Source organism: Xiphophorus couchianus, chromosome 18 (assembly GCF_001444195.1).
Source record: "Xiphophorus couchianus chromosome 18, X_couchianus-1.0, whole genome shotgun sequence".
Lineage (NCBI taxonomy): Eukaryota > Metazoa > Chordata > Actinopteri > Cyprinodontiformes > Poeciliidae > Xiphophorus > Xiphophorus couchianus.
In genome coordinates this window covers 15376278-15398005 of record NC_040245.1, presented here as the reverse complement: position 1 = coordinate 15398005, position 21728 = coordinate 15376278, and the positions used below count along the sequence as shown (strand labels likewise).

Here is a 21728-nt window from a genome sequence, read left to right as displayed (position 1 = left end):
AAAAACAGAATGGATTGCACCCTGGTGCAATTGTTACATTGCTCTTGATCTAGAGAAACCCAGGACTTTCTTACGACAAGTTTCTTTCTGTATGGTCTGAATATTCTCCCTGTGCATATTTGGGTTTTCTCTGGGTACTTCAACCTTTCAACTTCATTCCATAGTCTAAAGACATGCACATTTAGTTAAATAGTATCTCTTAAATGATCTTATATTCATTCATCATTTGTCATCCATTTGTATGTGTTTTATTGTCAGTCCATCACAGGACAATACATCTCCCTCACCACGGTCTGATTTTGTTTTTATTGATCAGGTACAAGATAAGTGGCAAGTAGAGTCCTTGTTTGGACTACATCTCCTCAAATATCTTGGAGACCGACTCTCCATTTTTTATTTTAAAAACATTTTAAGAGCTGCAAAGGGTGTCTACTCTGTGGAAAAAAATCTATAATTGTTATTGTGGCTGAAGGACATGAGGGATTTTACACCCTCAGTTCTAACTTTATCAGTATTGAAACCTTTTGACAACCTGATGCAGACATTTAAATGCATTTATGAAACAAGAACAGTAAACTATTCACCTCTGAGTTGCTTTTTGAAGCCTTTTAAATTTTGGCTGGTCCAGAGTGAATGAAGTATAGATAATCAAAATAAAGTGTCTGAAAATCATGAGTTTGAAGCTGAAAAGGAAAATGATCTAAATGTTGTCAGTATGTATGACCAATAGTTTGGAACTCAGAGGAGGAAGAGAAACACTGCAACAAGCAGGAGAAAATGTTAGTGATGTTCCCAGGGGGCAGAGTGATTGAGGTAAACTTTATTGGACGTGTTGAAAGGCATAGAAGTCATGAGCAAGTGTTAGATAGGCACGGTGCTTAGGACAGAAATATGAAAGGACAGATGCTGTTGGTTTTGCCACAGGGATGTAAGTGGCAGGAAAAGGTACATACTTAAATGAAAAAGAATACTGGGGTGATGCAAAAAAGTGGCAAAAAGGGCACACAGGTAGACTATATCCTGTACAGAAGAGGCATTCTAAACAAGATAGGATTTCTTAGGGAGAATACAGTTGATAGCATTGGATGATGGTGTGTAATGCAGCATACACTAGTGATGAAAACTGAGGGAAGGAGATGGATATCTATAATTTAGGTTGTGAAGGCTCTTGAATATAAGGAAAAGCTACTAGATAGCTGAAAAAGTTCAGTAGAAATAGTGAGGGGAACTTCTATGAAGCTGTATCATTTGTCCTTTGGGCAGATTATAAAAGACAATCTGACTCAGTGAAGGAAAGTTAAAGTGAAGGCAAATACAGAGAAGTAGTGGGAGAGGCAGATAGATATAGTACTGCTAGGCCTGTTGTGTGGAAAAAAGAGCTATAAAATGCACAGGTTAAGTTTTATAGTGAGCTGGATGTAAGGTCGGACATGAGAGAACGTAAAAAGTAGCAACAGTGAGATAAAGTTAGGGTGTTGGCAGCAGGTTAGATCTTAAGGACGTAATTAGAAATGTACTAAAAGCAAAAAAAGAAGGTACACTTTCAAGCATAATTGAATGAGAAGATTGTTGGAGAAAAGGGAGCAGATAAAAGCAAGTTATTGAATCAGGATGTGCAGAGGATTTGTAAGAAAGAATTAGGCCAATAACAAAGAGGCTGTAGAGTAGCAAGGAGTTGGTCAAGATGTACATGTCAAGTTGTGGAGATGTCAAGGAGAGAAGGAAATGGTCTTTTCAAAAACTCCTGAAAGGATCTGGAAAATGTGGAGAAGAAATGTACTGATACCAAGAACAAAAGTGATGTGAAGAAATTGCAGAAAAACACAACTGATGAAAACATATAACCCACAAATAGATAATGTTGCTTACCTTAGAAAAGTGAACCAGCCGTATGTTTTCTTACAACAGATAGGTAAAGATGAAATTCTGTTTTGAAAATATTAGCAGAGTTCTACAGAGAAGATGTAAAACAGTGTAAGTGTTTCTTTATGGATATAAAGAAAGCAGTGATGATGTGTGTGAAAATGGAGTCAAAGTGGTGGTGGATTCACATCAAAGATCAGATCTGAGCCCCCTCTTGTCTGCAGTGGTGATGGACAAGTTGACAAATGAGGTCAGGCACGAGTCCTAATGGAATATTGGTTTTATAATTTACATTGTGAGGAAACAAAGGAAAAATTAAGGGAATTAGTGTTCAAAAACAAGGCAGGATAAATTTGGAAGAATGAGCAGCCTCCAGCCAGGAAGGATTGACTACAGGAGTCTGTTACGGGAACTATTAATCCCATAATGCACCACATTAACCTACTTTCAACTTCAACAGGAAAAAGAGGAGTTTCAATGGATGAAAATGTATAAAATCAAGGTCCTAAAAGGAACTTGCCCAAGGAGTTTGATAGATTTTGGCAAAACAGCTTTTTTCTACCATGCATCATGGCTGTGGAAGATTATACATTGACACTAACCCAAGCAACAATTACACAAAATGGAAGAAGTTTTAAGTTTATTTGGAAAACATGTGCAGTGATAAGTTCTTCTTGGTTGTAGAACTGCATTCCACAGAGGGACTAGGAGGGAAGGTAAGTAGTTATAGTTTGATAATTGGATGGAGTGAAGGGGTGATCTAACAAGGAGTTGAGCATAGAGCTCACTGGTGATGAAGAAAATAGAGTAGCAGCAGAAGGCAAGTATAAACACAGAGGCTGTGGTTGGCAGGTGATTAGTGTTTATTGTCTTCCTTTTCTTTCTCTATCAAGACAGCATGGAGATATGGTGACATGTTGGTGGGTGGACATGGAGGTGAGTGATTAGAACACAATGGTAAGGATTCTGGGCAGCAGATTCCAGGAGGGCCATCAAGGGATTTGTGAGGAGATTCAAGACAGTAATCTCAGGGAAACTTGCCCAACAAACACAGGGAATGAGGAAGCCATTCACTGGGGTCTATGTACTATTAAGGAAGAATAATTTAATATTAACTTTGGACAAAACGTTTGGCTCTTTCTTCCTTAAAACTCCCGGATCCTCTCAGCGAGCGGGGGCGTGCTGCTAAAGTGAAACAACAACAAAGCGCGTTGACGTCACAGATCACAGAGTTTAATTCCATACAAAGCAACCAACAACAAAGCTGCAGAGGAACAGAGATATGCATTTTTACCTTATAAAAACAAAGACAGACAAGACAGACAAAGACGAAGACAAAGACGAACAAAAAGCAAAGACGCGTCTTTGGAGAGAGCCGATACAAAAAAGCAAAAATAGTGGCCGCTCTCTGAATTTTTTCTCCTGACATGAAATCTTATACTAAGAGGGTTTTTTTTCTATTTAATATATGCACTCAAGGCGTTCCTCTTGTTGACCAACTGGAAACTCCCTTAAGCACTCAGAGAAACTTGGAACTCCCCCTAATTTACGGCAAAGATCAAAGGGCCATCTGGTCTCTGGCCAAACAAAAAAGCAAACCACTGCCCTGACCCCCTGTGGCTCCCACGGTCATTCTGGGTACAGAATGACCTGAGATAAAATCTCACAGATACCTGTGAAATCTAAAGTCTCTCTTTCTCAAACTCAATTTATTGCCCTGCAGGAAAATGCTAATTTTATGGCCTCCTGTGCTGTGGGTGCTTGCCCATCTGGCTTAATTTTGAATGCTTAACACAACGCTGTTCCAAATAAGAGTGTTGAATATACGTTTTACACATGTCGTAAGATTAACTGTATTAAGCACTGAAAATAATCATTTTTCCTTAACAGTACTAAACATGACAAGGGAAAGGAGCTACTTTCAAAGAGAGACAACAAAAGGCAAATGTCAACTCACATGGAGATAAAAACCTGATTACAACTCATCTGACCAAAACAATATGGCATCTACTTCATGGCTCCTCCTAATGGGTCTTAAGTTCCAGCTGCAAAAACTCCACCTTCCGGTCACAACCTGTAATGAAAGTAGGAAGAAGAGAGACTAACAACAACCTGCACACAACTCTGTGGATATAGTATAACAGATTTTTTGATAACTGTAAGTTTGAGTTATTGGTGTTATGGTCTGTTTATAGGGGTGGTCAGACCACAACATGAAAATAATCCATCCACATCAAACTCAAGCACTCACAGCATGTAGTTGGACAATTTTAAACTAATTTAAGTACAAGCTGTTATTTTACTTTAGATTGTGATGCTATTAGGGAGCTGACGTAACTTCAGAATGAACTTGCTGCCTAAGACAATAAACAAAAAAAAAACATCAAAAAGATTTACCGAACTTACCTATTCAAAGGAAGTAAACCTAATGACAACTTACCACCTAAACCAAGATAAACAGGGGTGGATTAAGATGCAAATAAAAGGCAGTCCGCCCATGCAAACTCCTTGACATAACATACAGATTTAAAGGTGTGATTAATTTGGATGAGCATAGGATGAATGATGGGCAGCCAATCAACATCTTTTTATAGGTCATCTCCTCTTAGGTGAATGTAATGGAAAATTTTATAATGTGCTCCTCACCCCTCTTCTGCTTTAGGTTATCTGCATAGTCTTATCATGAGATTGGCCAAGCTGTTCTCAAGACCTCTGCAGTGTCATATAACAGCAGGGGAGAGGTCCTTGATCCTGGAGACTATCTAAGTGTAACTTCCCCAACCTAGAACATATCTGCCCTCTTTAGCAGCAAAGAACAACCCCCTTTCCTTAACAATAGGCAAATGGCAAGACCATCTGTGTTGGGCTCCACGGAATCCCTAGTACATAACAATCAGGGATTCACAACTACAGTCCAATCAAATATCTCTTCTCTGAAAAGAACTTATAAGAGGAAGTGAGATCCACTGATAGAGTAGGCTTGACAGACTCCTTTCTGTTCTGTATTCTGTTCTCACCTTGCAAGGCTTAAATACATTTCTTATTTCTTCTCATCCAGACTCTTGTTAAGGTAATTTCTTCAATCCTTTCTTGTCCATCTTCTGGATCCACCAATCACGGAGACACACCTGCACACTCAGATTTATACATTTAACCAAATACTGCAGTTCTAACAAGTATTATACTTGTTTTATAGAACTCTGATTTATGTGGCTGCTAACTTGGCTAGGTCTTCCTTGTGTGACGGTACCTATGCTTTCCCGATTGGCAACTTGAATTTTAAGATAACTAATTTAATAATACTGTAAAGTTACCTTTAAGGCGCACAGGCCCGCTACATATGAGGCACGAGACAATTCCACTCAATCCAATCAGTTTATTTATTTCAATTTTCTAGTCAGAAATATATTAATTTAAAATCACTCACACATTAAAATGACATTTACGGCTCAACTCGAAGCTGGCAGGGACCTACAAAGGAAACACAGCAAACCAAATAAAAGAAAATTGTGCACCAAACCAAAGAAAGTACCACCACCCGGAAAGTCCACCACCAACACCCCGAGCTGGCCGTTCCTGTCAAAAAAAAGAAGAGACATTCAAATTACATACATTTCTTGGTTATACAGTTCAGTCCTCACAAATCAAGCAATAGCAGTCCAAGTTAGGAGTCCGTCCTGAGACGAACCGCCGCACCACAGCAAACGCCAGCCAGAGCGGCACCAGAGGGGTCAGGACGAGCTGGTCATAAACCAGCCTGAATCAGCCACACTGGACGAGAGTCAAAAGCCAGCTTACGCCGACCAGGACAGCGGGTATGAAGCCGACAACCAGAGCGACGGGTAGGCCGCCGTCAGCCGACGACGAATAACCAGGTCACAGGCGGACGTACCGTCAACCAGGGACAACAGAGTACGGGCAAGCAGCCGGCCAAGGACAAACAGCAGCGTCTATCAAACATAATGTCAAAAATAGAATCTGGAAGCATACGTAAAATGAGCTTTCGCTTACCACTGAGCTTGATGCGTTATGCCTCTGGCAGGGAGAAGAAGCAGTCAGCTGATACAAGTCACCTAGATGTTACAAGTAAAGCTGAGCTAAAGCTAGACTTACAGATATTAAAGGTGTGAGAAGCTTCTTACCAGAAGAAGGCTTGAACAGCAATTAATGTATTAAGCGCAGCGCGTCAGTCGTATAGCGCCAGTAAACAGTGAAGTCTGAACCGGAAGGAGAACGTGTTGTCTACCAGGTGAGGGAGGGCCCTTTATATACAGACAGCGCTACATCCAATTAAAGTCAGGCACTTGTGTGGTGCGTTCAGAGCCCACAGGGCATACTGCCACATTCGTAAAGAAATTTCTTTACCCCATGAGACTTCCTGGTTAGACAAAGCTACAAATAATTTTTAAAAAGTGGTATTGTCAGGAGAAGGATGAAAAATGCCAAAGCCAGAAATGCAGAAAAGCTAAAGGATATACAGATAGGATATATAGATGTAGATACAGCATTTTACTGCACTGATGCAGTAACAGTTGATCCAAAAGGATCCCTGAACAGTACTGCTTTCCTTTGCTGGACAGCAAAGACACACTCTACAGCAGGTCAACACTTCTGTAGTAAGAATACTGCATTTACGGTTCGCTGGTAATATTAAACTTTTCTTAGGAACTGCTTTTTGAGGTTTTATTTGCAGTGATCCATAGTCATCATAATTACCCTAAAATAAATATATGTCACTTTGTTTTTGATCAATCTGTAAAATGTTCAAGTTTCATTTTCTGAATTAGTAAAATACTTTAACTTCTCAGTTAAACTATATACGTTTACAGAGATGCACCTGCATAAGTAAAGCCATTTTACCACCAGCTTCCTTCTTTGAACTCCTCCATTTCAAACCCTGGAGTCTTAACTACAGCAGTCTGATGTGAAATCGTCGGCTGTTTAATTAGCTTTGTTGATCTGTGTTCATTTACTCAACACACAGAGTAAACAATCCTGATTTTATCCCCTGCATCAGATGACACCGCTCGGATACTGATTATTTATGGATTAATGGGCATCTAAACAAAAACCACACATGCAAGCAAACACCTGGAAAAATCCAGACACATACATCCTTCCTCTTTTATCCACACTCATCATCGAGAACAATATGTACAGACTCATCCAGTCATGCATTGTAAAGTGCATGTATGCATACACTGACACAGTACTTGGGATGGGCAGTTTCTGTCATCGCAGCAGTTCCCCAAACAGAGTCCTGATTAAACAGCAGCTTAGAGCGCTTTAATTTCATGGAAGAACAGACAGACTGCAAAAGAGAGAGCAACGAGGAGAGAAAGTGGGGGAACTAGCGGAGGCAACAGATGTGCAGGCAGGAAAAGGGAAAACGGTGGAGGTGAAAGACTGACAGAAACAGAGAGAATGAAACAATTTGCTCCAAGAGAGCAGATTGAAATGATGGATGGAAGATAACAGAGAAAGAAGGGGACAAAGTAAAGAGAGAGATTATTTAAGCGATGAAAGACAGCTTTGACAGGATGGGATGCGAGGCGATGCGGGAGTAAAAGGACATGGAGTAGAGGAGAGGAGATGAAAGATAAAGAAAGAAAGTGAGAATTAAATAAAGAACAAAGCTAGAACTTCCCAGATTACTGAGGAAAAAAATTAGAAAGGGGGTGGAGCAGAAAGGTTGGAAAACATACATGCATTAGGCAGGTGGAGGTTTTTCAATATTTTGGTGATATAAAAAATTCAGATTCCGTCTAAAATCTTTGATCACTGCATATTTCTGATCATCCCTCTGTTCTGCAACAGAGCACTCTTTGTCCTCTTATCTCCATCAGTAAACACATGCACACACGCCGACAGATTTAGATTTCTACCCATATTAGGAGTTTGCATTGTCTTGTTCATTTTAGTAACTGCAATTATGCCTAACCCTGACATTTTATCTAACCCTGACCATTACTAGTCTGTTCCTAACCCTAATCTTAATTCACATCGTACCTCTAAACCTAACTTTTAACCCTAAACAAGGGAATCAGCCATATTAGGACGGGGCTTACGTTCCCATAAAGATTGTGGTCTTCAAAGTAAAGTAAATATGCCAGAAATGGTCCTAACAACAGTAGCTAAACAAGTACGCATACACACCCCAACGCACGCACACACTCACAAAAAAAACATGCAATGCTTTCACGAGACATTGATGCTTCAGTTAACGGTTGAATGGAAAACTGAGTGAGATTATTAGGGGATATCAGGCACAGGGAAACAACCATGCAGCCAAACTGTCACACACTGTTCCGAGCGAACACAAAGTGAACGGTTGTGTCGGCACAGCCTGGAGCACGTGAGGCGAGTTAAGCCATCAGCCGGAAGATGTTTCAATGTCCACATTGTTTGAGAATTTTATCTCCTTTCAACATCATTCTATAGGTTTCCACGCTAAAAAGGCTCAAAAGTAAATTAGCATTAAGTTAAGACAATGTCAACACTAGCTGCACACAGACAAAAAGACTTGTGAAAATATAGAACTTCGTAATATATTTTAAGGAACATAGTCGTTTTACTTTATTGAACTCGTGACCTCTTAACAAGTATGCAGTGGATGAACTCAAAGCAGCAATAATGTAAGCATTTTAATACCACATTCTATACTTTTTTTTACCTGAACATGCTTGACTTTATTGTAGGAGAGCTGTTAGAAGGGATTTTTTGAAGAACAGAAAGTATCAGAGTTGCGGATGTGCACTACTCCACACTTTTCATTGTCTTATCTTGTAGGGGAACTACAGTGAAGAACATGCAGCCAAACATAGCACGAGAACTGGATCTAAAATAACTAGTAAGCATGAATCACTTCCTTCTGCTAATATTTTTATTAGCATGGAAGGAAGGACCACTTTTCTCAGTGGTGTCTCTGTCTTCAATACGATGTGCAATATCCCTTAAGTGAATTTCTTTGAAAGCGACAGTCATGACCACTTGACTGTTGGTGACTTTGATGATTTCATAGTTACTAGAAACAAGCAACTCCTGCTAAGAACACCATAAGTGGTATGAGTTTTATTAATAATCTAAATATCTAGTCTGAATCTCACTGCCTCAAACCTTTTCTCCTCTGTCTCGATGTTTATCTACAATTTCTTTTTTGTTCATCTTTATCTCACCTCTGCTCTCTCACCTCATCTTTGCCTCTGAATTTCTTCCATTTCTATATACCATTGACCTCCTGCCATTTTCATCTCTTCATCTACTGACTTCAACTTCTATCTTCTTTTCATCTCCCCCCTCCACACACTCTCACCCTGTTCTCATCCAGTTTGCCCTCTGTTTCCCCTGTCTTCTAGCTTTTTTTTATTTGTTTCCTTCTACTTTTTAAAAAGTATTTTCTCTCCATGTTTCCTGATCTTTTCCCTTGAAGCTGTGAGGGTATTCTTATGCATACCCTCTGATCAGTGTGTGTGTGTACCCTCTGATCAGAAGCACCTACACAGAGAAGAAATCAGAACACAGTGTCAAAGTGGATTTATTGACCTACACCTTCCCAGCATTAAGACTCTTTAAAACGGCTGCTTAGCATTCTAATAGCACGCGTCTTTCGGCTTTGAATCAAATGTTTTCCGACTGATTTATACCAGACCCATTAAAAACAGGAACACAAGTATGGACAGAAAGCACTTGCGTCCTGCTTCCTTCGGCTGAATTTTATTGCATAAAGATGAATACGCTCGATCTCAGTCGTATGTTTTGTGTCACCATCTTTCGATTGCAGCTCTGCTCCAATTTACCACAGTAAAAATGATGCATCGACTGATGCGCTGACCACCACCCACTCTTTCCTGCCATATCTGCTGCCTTATTGTCCCCTCTTGAGGGAACAATGAGCAGCACAAAGACCTGATTTGAATAATGGTCTTTCATTATGCTGTAGTTCCTCTATATAACTTGCTAGAATGAGATGAAATGCCTGTAAAATTGTAAAAGATTCACTGTCCTCCCTTGACTCTGTTGCTCTCATAAAAGTTGTAATATGCAGCCATTTTCCAAGTTTACAAGTGCAGCTGTAATCATAATGCAATTAAAAACGCATTCAGGCAGCATCCCCATTAGATGAAATGTTGTGGGAAAACACAGACATAGAAAGACAGGAACCAGTTAGTTTGAATTGCTCACATTTTGCATATGGACAAGCTCATTTGGATCTATACAAAACAATACACGGTTCCTTTTCTGAAAAAATCTGACATTTTCCACTCCTATAAATATGTAGCAAAAAAATATAGAAACTGGAAAAACATTTGTATTGCCACATCTTTTCCTGTCTCAGTGTCAAGAAGTTTTATCCTACTGTCCGTCCATCCAGAAATGTGTGCCATGTATTAGCTGGAGAACGTTTCTAATAAATAAAATTAAATTCAAAATGGTCTGAAATAACAGGAGGAAAAACAATATCGAACCCTTTATTTTGACATGGAACTATTTTAATAACCCCAAAAAATAAAGGGTAACCTTTACATATCATGTTAAGCCACCACTTATCCACAGAGGAATTTAGGATTGATTTGATCATTTGTATTTCATTCTGTGTCGCTGTATAATTTCATAGCTGAGAGGTTGTCAGTTTGCATCTGTAGCTTGGATTTCTTCCATTAGCACGTGTGATTTAATCACCTTATTGCCTGCTTCATTAGGAGGTACTTTGCTTATGTGATTAGATCAGCTAATTATTTCCCCAAGTTCTGAACGCAATTAAAAACATTTGAAACAACAAAAGCATTACGAGACATTAGACCGATATGTTTGTGTGGCTTGTAGTTTTACCAGTATATGTTCATGACAGATGAGATGAGGAAGACACGACACCTGACGTGTCTGGCTGCAATGGGGGAAAAGTGAGGATAAAAGGATGAAAACAAGTTTAGAAATACTGCTGTATAAAATAACTGACTGTCCACTACAAGTATGGTTTTGTTTACAGCTCTACAATATAAAAAGCAAATGTAAAGTACTGCATGCAGCTGGATGTTTCTCAGTGGTTCAGCAAGGATTAGATATGAAACAAAATATTTTATTTGATTTTTGAATGTGGAATTTTACTTCCACTTCACAATTATATCCCATCGAGTTGGTCTACCACATAAAATACATTGAAGTTTTGCAGCTGTAACTGTGGGAAGCTCTGTGGGGTGTGAATGTTTGTGTAACTTCTGAAAATTATGCAAAAACAACATCAGGAAATACTTTTTTGCATCATCAAGTTACATTTACTGTTTTTGGTAAATAATTCCTCATTTTCCAGATCACAGATGACTTTAAAGCAGTATATCGGTACCATTCTTTCATCATAGGCTCCAGCACTTTAATTTAAAACTCATATTGCAAAATATACAATAATGGTGGGTTTATTTCCCAAGGGCTTTAGTTCACAGCTGTAATGTTAAAATTTTCCCATAGTATTCAGTTAGAGATCTAAGTTTAGCTCAAACACTTTAATGTCTCAATTTTTCTCTCTGGTCTGTACCAGAAATAAGTATCTTCTTTCTATTGCTGACAGGTATCTTAGCTCAAGCTCTGCAAACACTGGGAAATAAATGAGCAATGTGCACAACCTTTCTTCAGCGTTCCAGTCAGGCCGAAGTTATTTAGAGGTTTTTAGTTGGTGTTTTGCCCATTTATTGGCTTTGTTTTAGCTCCACTTCTTCTTTTTTGTTCCATGTGCAGCTTTATAAGCATGTCTCAGTAAACTAGTTTTCTTTTCTCCAAATTGGATTTAAGATATTTCTGGTTACCTCTACTCAATGCATTGAAGTCCACTCAGTGTACCAGATAATACATATGGGGCACCTCACAATTAACAGTAAATCGTCAAAGTCAGCTCATCTAATTCTAAATGTTTCAAGTCAAATATATACTTTGAGTACACTTGAGCAGTTCACCCAACTTTGTTATCAAAGCTATTTGTAATAAATTAGATGTTGATTACAAGGGGGAGAAGAGCCTAGAGAAAGCTGTGGCCACAAGAGCAAAAGTGTGAAATGTGCACACACATGGTGTGTGTGATGACAACCCCCCAGAGACGTGTGTAGGAGGAACCCATGTGTATGTGTGTTTGTGTTATTAATATAAATGACAATAAATCTTGCATGCAGTGGGCACTAAAATTAACCAGGCAATGCCAAGATGAGAACTAAATTATGTGACAAATGTAAATTTGATTTATGGTAATTATGCTGCAATCAGGCAGCTTGGGCTGCAGCGTGCATACAGACTAATTCACCTGCCACCAAACTCATACATACAAATGAAGCCATCTTAAAAAATATGTGTGCTGTATATGTATATATTAAAAACAGAGATTAATGCTCAATTGAAAGAGATAAAACAATACCATAAGCTTGGGTGCTCCAAGCTAATTATTTTCATTATTATCTATTTGCATGTACTTACATATATGTTTATACATACACATGCACACAATATTCTGCAATGTCCACAGCAACCTTAACCTCAATTGTGAGTGTAAATTACCAGCAGGTTAAATTAATTCTCTGGAGGCAATACATGAGAAATCATACAGTGGAGATTTTTTTTTTTTTATTGATTACACAATTTAGTTTGTGCAAAGTAGTGTGCAGCACGTTCAGAAGGATTTATGGACAGAATAAAGAGGTATATGCAAAGTTTGAGTCCATACAATATGAGAATGTGAGTTGGACATTATTTTTTACAATGAGCCAAATGACTGAAACTCGAAAATTTAAATGAACTGCGGCTTGCACATTCTGTGAGCGCACCAAGAGACCCATATAGCGGGGCACTTTAATCACAGAGTTAATTTCATTTTCTCTCCTCTTTCCTTTATCACTGGCTTGGTTCTTATTCATCTTCATATATGGAACAAGAAGAAAAAAAGATCTTCTCAGCTCCCCAGTAGTCTGATTTACATGATTGGAGTTCAGCACCATAGATACAAGTTCTGGAAAAAAAAGAGCTGAGAACGTACACGCACCGCTACCGTACCTTCAGACACTTTCTGAGCATGCACTTTCAGAAATAGCATTTGTTTCTATACTCTTAAGACAAGGAATCTAAAGCAAATTTCACACACATACAGGGATTTCCTGTGAAAACAAACTTTAGAAAGAACAAACAAGGCAGGCCCTGCAATAAACAGATGAGTTAGCACTCACATGGCGCTCTGCTTGTTTAGCGTGTAACTCAATTTGAAATGCTAACACGGCCGTGCGCTCAGGGGCATGCAGGCCGGCATCGTCAGCCCACGTCCTCATAATTCAACTCCAGTCTTCCAACACCGTGGCGCTGAGCAGTGCCTCTCCACCATATTTTACACACGGTGAGTAAAATTAATTGGGAATTTCGGAGCACACATCATTTGCACGATGGACTTGCTTTGCATTGCAGATGAAAAGAGGGGCGGTGAGGGGGGGGGGCGACTAAATGTAGCATATGCAAAATGTGTAGCTGTGTTCCTTTTTCTGTTTCTGAGTATTTAAAATGGATGTATGTCTATGTGCTTTACACGAGTGATTATGACCTGTAGATCCATCATTGGAATTCATCAACATCTAGTGCCAGTCACATTTATTGGCCACCTTAGTAAAGATGTGTAAAAAGTCTTAAAGTTTTTTTTTTTTTTTATGGCAGTAGTATGGTCTACTAAAAACTGTTCTTCACACACACAAATAAAATTGTAGGTGGAACAATTGTTACCTCTGCTGCTCATTTGTCATACAGCCCTCTTTTTCCAGTAAAGTTGGGGACTCACCTCGAATTCTTTTTCCTTATTCTACAGTTGTTTCTTGGTCAGTAAAGCTCGCACCAGCCTGCACTTGTTGGAGACAGTCGGTTGGGTGAGCTGTCAGGAAAATCCGTCAGGGTGAGAGAGGGTGGAGACCAGAGCCTGCAGGTGTGTGAAGAAAGCCAACCCGAGCTCAGTAGTAGTCAGTTTACATTCTGTCATTTTGGAGCTGACTCTGGACATTGCTGGGTAGTTTGAACTGATCACTGACCCAACTACAAACATATATTGCCCACACATTTGCAAAATTTAATTTTGGGACACAGCATTCATAGCAGGTTACTGTTTTTTGTAAACATCACAAACAAAAATATGAAACACTGAAGGAAATTTAAACTTAATAGTGAATTATTACATTGCTATCGGACAGTGAGCAGACTTGTTGATTGAAAAAATCTCAACATGAGTAACACAACTCATATTCATCCATCCATCTATTATCATACATGCTTATGCCAATCTAAGTCCAATTTTAACTTAACCTTACCACTAACGAGTATGAATACCTTTTACCAGTCAAGAGTTTAATGGCTTCAAGTAGCTTTAGTGTTTTTTGGCCAATCCTGTAGTCTGCGATCCCTCAGCAGGAACACTTGTCAAGTATGTGATCCTACACACTTCTTTCAGTCATAAATCAAACATCTACAGAAATCCTGTCTGTTAGTGTGAATTTCAAGCTCTTCTAAAATCTGTGAAGGCTGTCAAAGTTGTGTGGTGTGCCTATAGATTTATAATCACTTGTCCTGGTAGATATTTCTCTAGGTTGGAATACAGAGGCAGAAATGTTCAACTATCCCTCTTTGCACATTCTGTCTAGATGACCCAGAGTCCAGGGTCCTTTCTTCTCTTCAGTTTACAACACATTTCTTTTGGTAGTCTGGGAAGAGATATAGTCACAGAGTAAGGATGTGGTCTTTGTGACCACAGGTTTTCAATCAGTATCCTACTTGTTTTGAGTTATCTTCTGGAAGGCAAAATATTTAAATTTATAGTGTCTTGGTATTTTGAAGATCTCCTGATGGTGTTTGTTCCAACAAGGTTTACTCTTTGAAGACAAACAAACCTGCAACAACACAGACCCTGAACCATAGTAGGCATGCTTTTTCCACACACTGTAGTCTCCTTTGTTTTGCACTACATCCATCTGGAGTGTTATTTGCTATACATATAAAAAAATCAAAACAAAACAAAAATACTATAAAACATTTTAGTTTTATGTATATTAAAGGGATTTTTCCTGGTTCCAGTAATGACTGTATGCCATTTGTGATTATGTTTGTAATGATTATTTTAAGTGGGATTTTTTCCCCTACACTAAATAAATCTAATTATGCTTAAAATAAATCCATGATTTTTCTAAAAATCTTCAGTGTCACATTATTCAACTGCAATACAAGACGGATTAATGTTAAGGCTTTTTAGACATCTTTTGCAGGAATGCAACAATGCATGTAGCTGGAACTGCATACATACCAACCGAGATCTGGCACAAAAAAACTAAAAATAAAGCTGCAATAATTTCCTTCACACAAAGTACACTGGGTCCATTTTTTCTGCTAACACCCACAACCACAAGATGTCTTTATATACAGCAAGTAGAACCCATATACTGTATAAGTGAAGCTACATATCTGATGCTGCTGCTACACCTGAATTTCCCCTCTGTGGGACAAGAAAGGCTATTTCTATTTCTAGTATTGTAGCGTAAGAGTAAAGGTGTTGTATGACGTGCCTTTTACGCCTTAATGACTTTTACTAAGTACTGCTTATAAGCACCTTGCACTATTGCTGTTCATGTAATTTATTAGCAGAGCTGGGAGGGGGGGGGGGCTGGTGATTAGGCCACAGGAATTTCGATTAAACGGAGTGAAGACATTCTGCAGAACTGTCAGCCCCACATTTATGTTTGCTGGCTGTCGACAATAACAGGTGGAACTCGCAGCGAGGGCTCCAATTAAAATCAAAATCAACCTGCCTGCTTGTAATTGCTTTTTCATCTCTGCAGTCTCTGTGTGTGAAGACGGTGCTAAATATAATGACATTTAGATTTCACAGATTGCTTTGCCTATTAGACATTTACCCCTTCCACTCTTTAAATCTTGTTTGTTACAATCTCAGCTGATCTTTATGGTCATATAAAATATGCAAAGAGTAAATCTTGTCTGCATGTGTGTGTGTTTTAGGATTTCTCACATTGCGAGGGCCATTTTCCAACAAATACTACAATGTGAGGACCCTCTCCTCCTCACAGGGTAAAATGGTTAGGTTTAGGGTCAGGGTCAGAGTTAGGCTGTAGAAAGGAATGAAAAATGAATAGAAGTCAATGCAAAGTCCTTGTGAAGATACAAATACATCCTGTGTGTGTGATTATCCATCACAGAATGCCCGGGTCTTTCAGTTGACCTCAAAAGTGTTGAAATGCTGCCAGGTTTTTGAGTTATAAAAAAATGGAGACATTGATTAATAATTTCAAAACATGTTGCATATTATGTAGTATTCATCTTATACAATTCAAATGAAAAATAAACAAATGTCTTGGAAGAAAAAGAAGTACAAATAGGTGGAATAATGTGTTTGAATCAGTGTGTATATGTTTTTGATTAAGTTTTGGTATTTGGGTAGGAATTTTGACTTGGTAATATTTGCTTACTCTGCCTTAAAATTAAGATTACTTTAACTAGTCCCTTTCAAGTGACTGTAAAGATTTTCTGTCAGACTTAGTTCTGGGCTTTGGTTAGGACATTCTAAAGCATCTATTTTCTTCTCATGAACTCATTTTCTAGAATATATCTAACTGGACTCTGATGCTGGAAGATAAAATCTCTCTTCATTGTTAGCCTTCCAATAAACAAATGAGGATATTAGGGTAAGCATTTATTTGCCATACTCTGTAAATCTTGCTTTGGAATATTTTAATACCCTTCTCTTGACTGATACATTTGTCCAAGGATATAATTTATTACTTTTTAACCATTGTACAAACTAAATGATGCAAATGAGCACATGTCTGGAAAATCATTCAAAAATATCTTAACCTTAAGTACAATCAGACAGATTCTCTATAATTGGTGAGTCTAAATGCTACAACTGAATCAAAAGTTTCATATATGCCACCATGTTATTTAGTTGTCTTTTAAAACAAATTTGTTTTTCACTTGAATATTTCAGGATATATGCCACATCACTTGGTGAAAATGTTTTAAATTATTTATCAAAGTCACCTTTTATACATAACAAAGCATTCCATTTTAACAAGGGTGTGTACACATTCAAGATTTCTCCTGCCGGTGTCAGGGTACCTTGTGTTGCAGCAGAGATTAGGCTGAGCACCCAGACCCATCAATATCCATAACTCCTGCATTTCTCACAAACACACACTCATGCACTGTGATGGAGAGAGCGGAAAAAGCTGACACTTTCACTCACGAGTGAATTGCGGCTCTGATGTACTGAGGCTATTCACACACATACACACACTAAGCTGGTGATGGAGTGAAACCATTCCCTCTCCTCACCTCATGCCCAGTAGCTGGCTAGCAGCCAAGTCAAGACTGCCAATTGGCGGCTCCACCAAAGCAGCCGCAGAAACTTTTTTTTTTCTGATAAGCTCACTACAGCTTACACACTCTTACTCACACATAGAGAGAGATTAACACAGTCCGTATTGATTCCCCCCTGCAGAGACCCGCTGGTCCCACTCCCCACAGTTCCTTCCTTCCATGCATTTCAAAAACTGATCACTGATTTAAAACACAGTCCTTTGTAGTTTTACTTGCCCTTGGGTTTACAGTGACAGTTAAGTTTCCTGTCGTCCCCACATCTATCATTTTCATTATCATTCTAAAACTGTTCTCCTCTGGAGTATTATTGCATTGCCTCTCATTTCTTGTATTTTTGGAGTCACATTATGAAAATCTTAACGGTTAGACAATAGAGAAAAAAACACTTTTTCTACTGTTCTAAGGGATTTATTATTCCAACCACAACCTTTCCACCTACTACCAGTTAAACCGATTTTGGCATCATCCATCATCTCTTGCTAACGTTTTATAACATGCACCTGAGGTATTGTGTTTTAAGAGCTTATTGTCAGTGTTGAAATATGGATGATGATTCTTCAATTAAATCATCCTTTTCAGGGGCATAGAGAAGGCAAATCCCAATTCATTTGTCAACAGAAAAAAGTGTTGATTATGGCGAGAACCTGCCTCAAGTACAATTCCAATCACAAATTAGCCTCAAAAAACAGTATGTAACTTTTATAAAAACTATATTTTTTGCATATTTCTTAAAATTGTCACAGATAATATGCAAAAAAAATCAAGCTCTTTTGCCTTCTTCCAATGCCCTGCTGTAATCTACAGGAAAAACATTACTCAGAATCAACCAATCATAGCCAAAAGCTGCGCATACCTTCTCCTTTATCTCTGCGATACGACAGCTAATTCACCACAACAGAGTCTGCAATGAATGCTTAAGCTGGTTAGCATGGCCACCAATGTGCTATTAGCACATTTTATGAGTGCATACACAAGGATGATTGACAACGCTAAGACCTTCCTCTGGGCTCTTATTGGTTGTTTTAGACATGGAAGAGGTACATTTCTTCAGACGGCAACTGTATTACTGGGAGGTGGAGGAGCTTGATCTTTTCACAGATTATATGTTTTACATTACGTTGTCACAGCATGTTGACACATTTACAAGTATGTAAAAACATTTTTCTAAAAGTTATGTATTGCGCAGTTTTAACTGTCACCCTCAGAACATTTACATGTTAGTCAGTGGGTCGATGAGAAGACCCATGTCATCATGACAGTTACGAGATTAATCAAATGTACATGGTCAAAGAAAGAAAGCCGCACATACAGAACCTTGGAAAAATGTTTTTTTTCTGACTTTTTTACATTTTGGAGAACACAAATTTCAAGACAACACAGTTTTCATATTTTTATTTGCGTAAACTTTTGAAAGCCTTGCATCATTTGTTTTCCACTTTAAAGCAATGCACAGCTTTGTGTTGGTCTGACTGCTAAATTCTCAATAAAATACAATGAAGTTTGTGGTTGTAATATGGCAAGCTAACTTTAAGGGAACAAACAAGGGAAAGTAGTGGCGGTTAAAACTTATGAACCGTTCTGAATCTTAAAGGACACTTGAGAACAATTGCGGCTACAGTGCACATCAAGCTTTTAAGTTGCAGAAATAAAATTAGCCCTTTTTTGTTCTGTGTCCTTGACAGAAAAGTCGGTTCAATTCATGCAAATATTAACATTTTAACAGCTATTATTTTTACCCTCTTTGCTCTCTAGAGACTGACAGATCAGAGCTCCAAACTGCTCTTGCACTGACCCCAACATTTTAATTCCTCACTGACTGTAGACAATAAAATGATGCATAAACACAACAAAAGGTGCTGTAAAAGTTAATACTTCTATAAACACTGTAAGTGTAAATGTTTCTGTTGAGCCCTTTCAAAAAGTTGCTGCAAGCCATCTACCTACAGTGCTGCCTAATTAAAAAGTAGTGTTTTTAGGATATAAAAACAGGCATTAAAATAAAAGGTAATGTACAACACAATCACGGTTACTGTACAACAATTAATTTATGTAGACACAGTTTTCTGAACCGATGCAGCTCTTTTTCCTGCACCTTGTCCTCATCCTAAGGTTATATTTCCACTTCCCCTTCCTCTGCTGCAGGATTGTGGACAGTTCTTGCGTTGGTCTCTTGTGTCACATCTTCTCTAATCTTCTCTCTCTTTAATGTTCCCCTCGGTTTTCTGTCCCACATGAATTCTTTCCAAAGTCCACTGGTTCTTCTGCAGACTAAGAAAGTGAACGGCAATAAAAACAACAACATTTAAGTGCTGATGAGAGAGATGACCTTGTAGCCCCTTAAAGTTCCTACTGAAACCCACAGATCAAGTATTTATGTGGATTTGGAGACATGAAGCAGCAGCTTAGTCTCAATGATAATTACTACACTAATTAAATACTAGTGGAAAGCTCTTTAATGTGAACAACGGTGTCTGTGTTGGTGTCCTTGCTTTAATAATTAACATTTGACAACCTGGTTTGTTGGATATGCATGCAATACATTTCCTGTTTAGGCCAACATGAGTAATTCAAAAGCATAGAATGAGATAAAACAAAAATAATTAAACATGGCATAAAACCTTTAAAGAAAATCAGTTGGAATATATTGCACATACATGCCATGCAGTAGTTCCTGCATGCTCTTCTCTGGGCTGTGGTAAGCTAATTTGAATTAATTTGTTTCACTGTGTGTTTGGGGGAGCCTAAGGCAAGCTGAAATAAAGGAACACTCAGCAGCCACCGCCGCAGGCTACCTTAATATGGTCCCCCTTTGAGACAAGCACACAAACCTCTAACCATGGCCTGACGCTGGGTTTCACACTTGTTTCATTAACAGGATGCTGCCACCCACCAACATGCTGCAGAGTGGAGGGTCAGTCTTTGTCAAAGCCGAAATTGTACTACTGAACTGTAAGCATCTAAGGCCACTACTTTGGCAGTGTGATGCTGTAAAGAACAAGTCAATGAGAGCATTAGGGTTATATTCTGTCATTTAAGCTACTGTGGTGCAGCTAAATGTGATGCGTTTGTTCACTTGTCCAAACAAGGCAACTGTCTCTCCAGGGAGGAGAGATGGTTGAGCCTCACTGCAGTCAGAGGATGATGAGAGGAGCAGAAGCCGTGTTATTTGACATCAATCAATCACTGTGCATGAATATATCCAAATGAGTTGCATGATCAAGGTGTGGTTTTGAGAATTCTCTGGTTACTTTTTTTAATTGATTGTCTGGAGACAGTAAAACAAAGGGACAGAAAAAAACAACACTTAGGGAAAAAATGTCACATGCACAAAAAGCATGCAGTGATGATGCAACGTAAAATAATTTATGTCTCAAACTTTATTCATATACAAACCGTGTTTTAAACTTCTGCACAGCTTTATTTTTGAAGTGTCTGCTTTTGTCCGAGGCATTAAGAGAACGGCTGAATATACTGATTAATTTACACACAGGTGGACACTAATGTCTATCTGTTCTCATATGAAGACAATTTGTTGCTCTGGATTAGATTCAGGGGTATATGAGTAAAAGTAAAAGAGAAGTAAAGCCACAACTTTTACTTTTTTACCTGCAAATAATTGGACAGGACAGTTTCCTTCCTTGCACTACTTTGTTTTGATCTATCACATAAAATCTCAATAAAATGATTCAAGTTATGTTCACTTTTCAAGACAACCCCAAAGTTTTTTTTTCTGTTTTATCTTTATAAGGCTTTCAAGGTTTTGTATTTCTAAAGGTGAATTTTCCATCTGAAGAGGTCATCAATCTAATAAACTCACAATAATGACATTGTATTATCTGCAGAAATTAGAAAGGAAGTGGATGGATATTATTTACAAAAATATTTGCAGATTATAACAACAGAGGTGCTGAAAGTGTAGACTGTCTTCTTTATTTTAGCAAAATTCGGTATGAAATCCTGCAGGCAAAGTTTGCACTGGCATAAAACTGACCTTTCAGTCAGACAGGAAACAAAAACAAGGTGACAAATCTGCAAAGAATCATCCATCTTAAAACTCCTTAGCTTAACACTTTACTGAAAGTTCCGACCTGACTGCCATTAGAATATAAAGACCAGATTACATCTTCCAAAGACCTACAAAGTACTGCTAAATCTTTTCTTTGATGTGTGAAATCTTGGTTTAATCCTGTATTTCCCTTTTGTAAAATCAAAAAAGTGTCAATTGAAACTTTTGCAGCTACACTTCTTTTTAATATTTTCAGTGAAAAGAAATAACCCAAAAGAAAATAAATGTGACAGGGGTGCTTATACTGAGTTCTTTGTTTTTACAAACTATAAGATGCATAATTGAAGGGTCAAAGCCTGTGTCTAAATTGAGAACTGCGATGCCTGAGCACGCAAAACCATACGCTGCAAAATTATGTTAGTCATCCATCCAATTGAAAAGCATGCTCCACACTTGCCACAGGACAGGATTT

The 21728-nt window shown here is 38.4% G+C and overlaps 2 long non-coding RNA genes across 6 annotated transcripts in view; both read right to left on the bottom strand.

Moving 5' to 3' along the window:
• Positions 1-2708: 2708 nt before the first annotated feature.
• Positions 2709-21728, bottom strand: part of LOC114161367 (uncharacterized) — a 35206-nt gene continuing 16186 nt past the window's right edge. For 4 of the 5 annotated variants that reach the window (XR_003598998.1, XR_003599001.1, XR_003599000.1 and 1 more), the window contains exons 4-7: positions 15884-15980; positions 13658-13792; positions 3855-3937; positions 2709-2950 (exon numbers count right to left, since the gene is read on the bottom strand). This is a non-coding gene — a long non-coding RNA (uncharacterized LOC114161367). Of the gene's footprint in view, positions 2951-3854; positions 3938-13657; positions 13793-15883; positions 15981-18677; positions 19519-21728 lie in introns of those variants that run through there. The other variant, XR_003599002.1, reaches the window with a different exon arrangement.
• Positions 5094-6225, bottom strand: LOC114161366 (uncharacterized). The gene is made up of 2 exons (XR_003598997.1): positions 5875-6225; positions 5094-5813 (listed from the first exon to the last, which is right to left on the bottom strand). It is a non-coding gene; the product is annotated as an uncharacterized LOC114161366 (long non-coding RNA).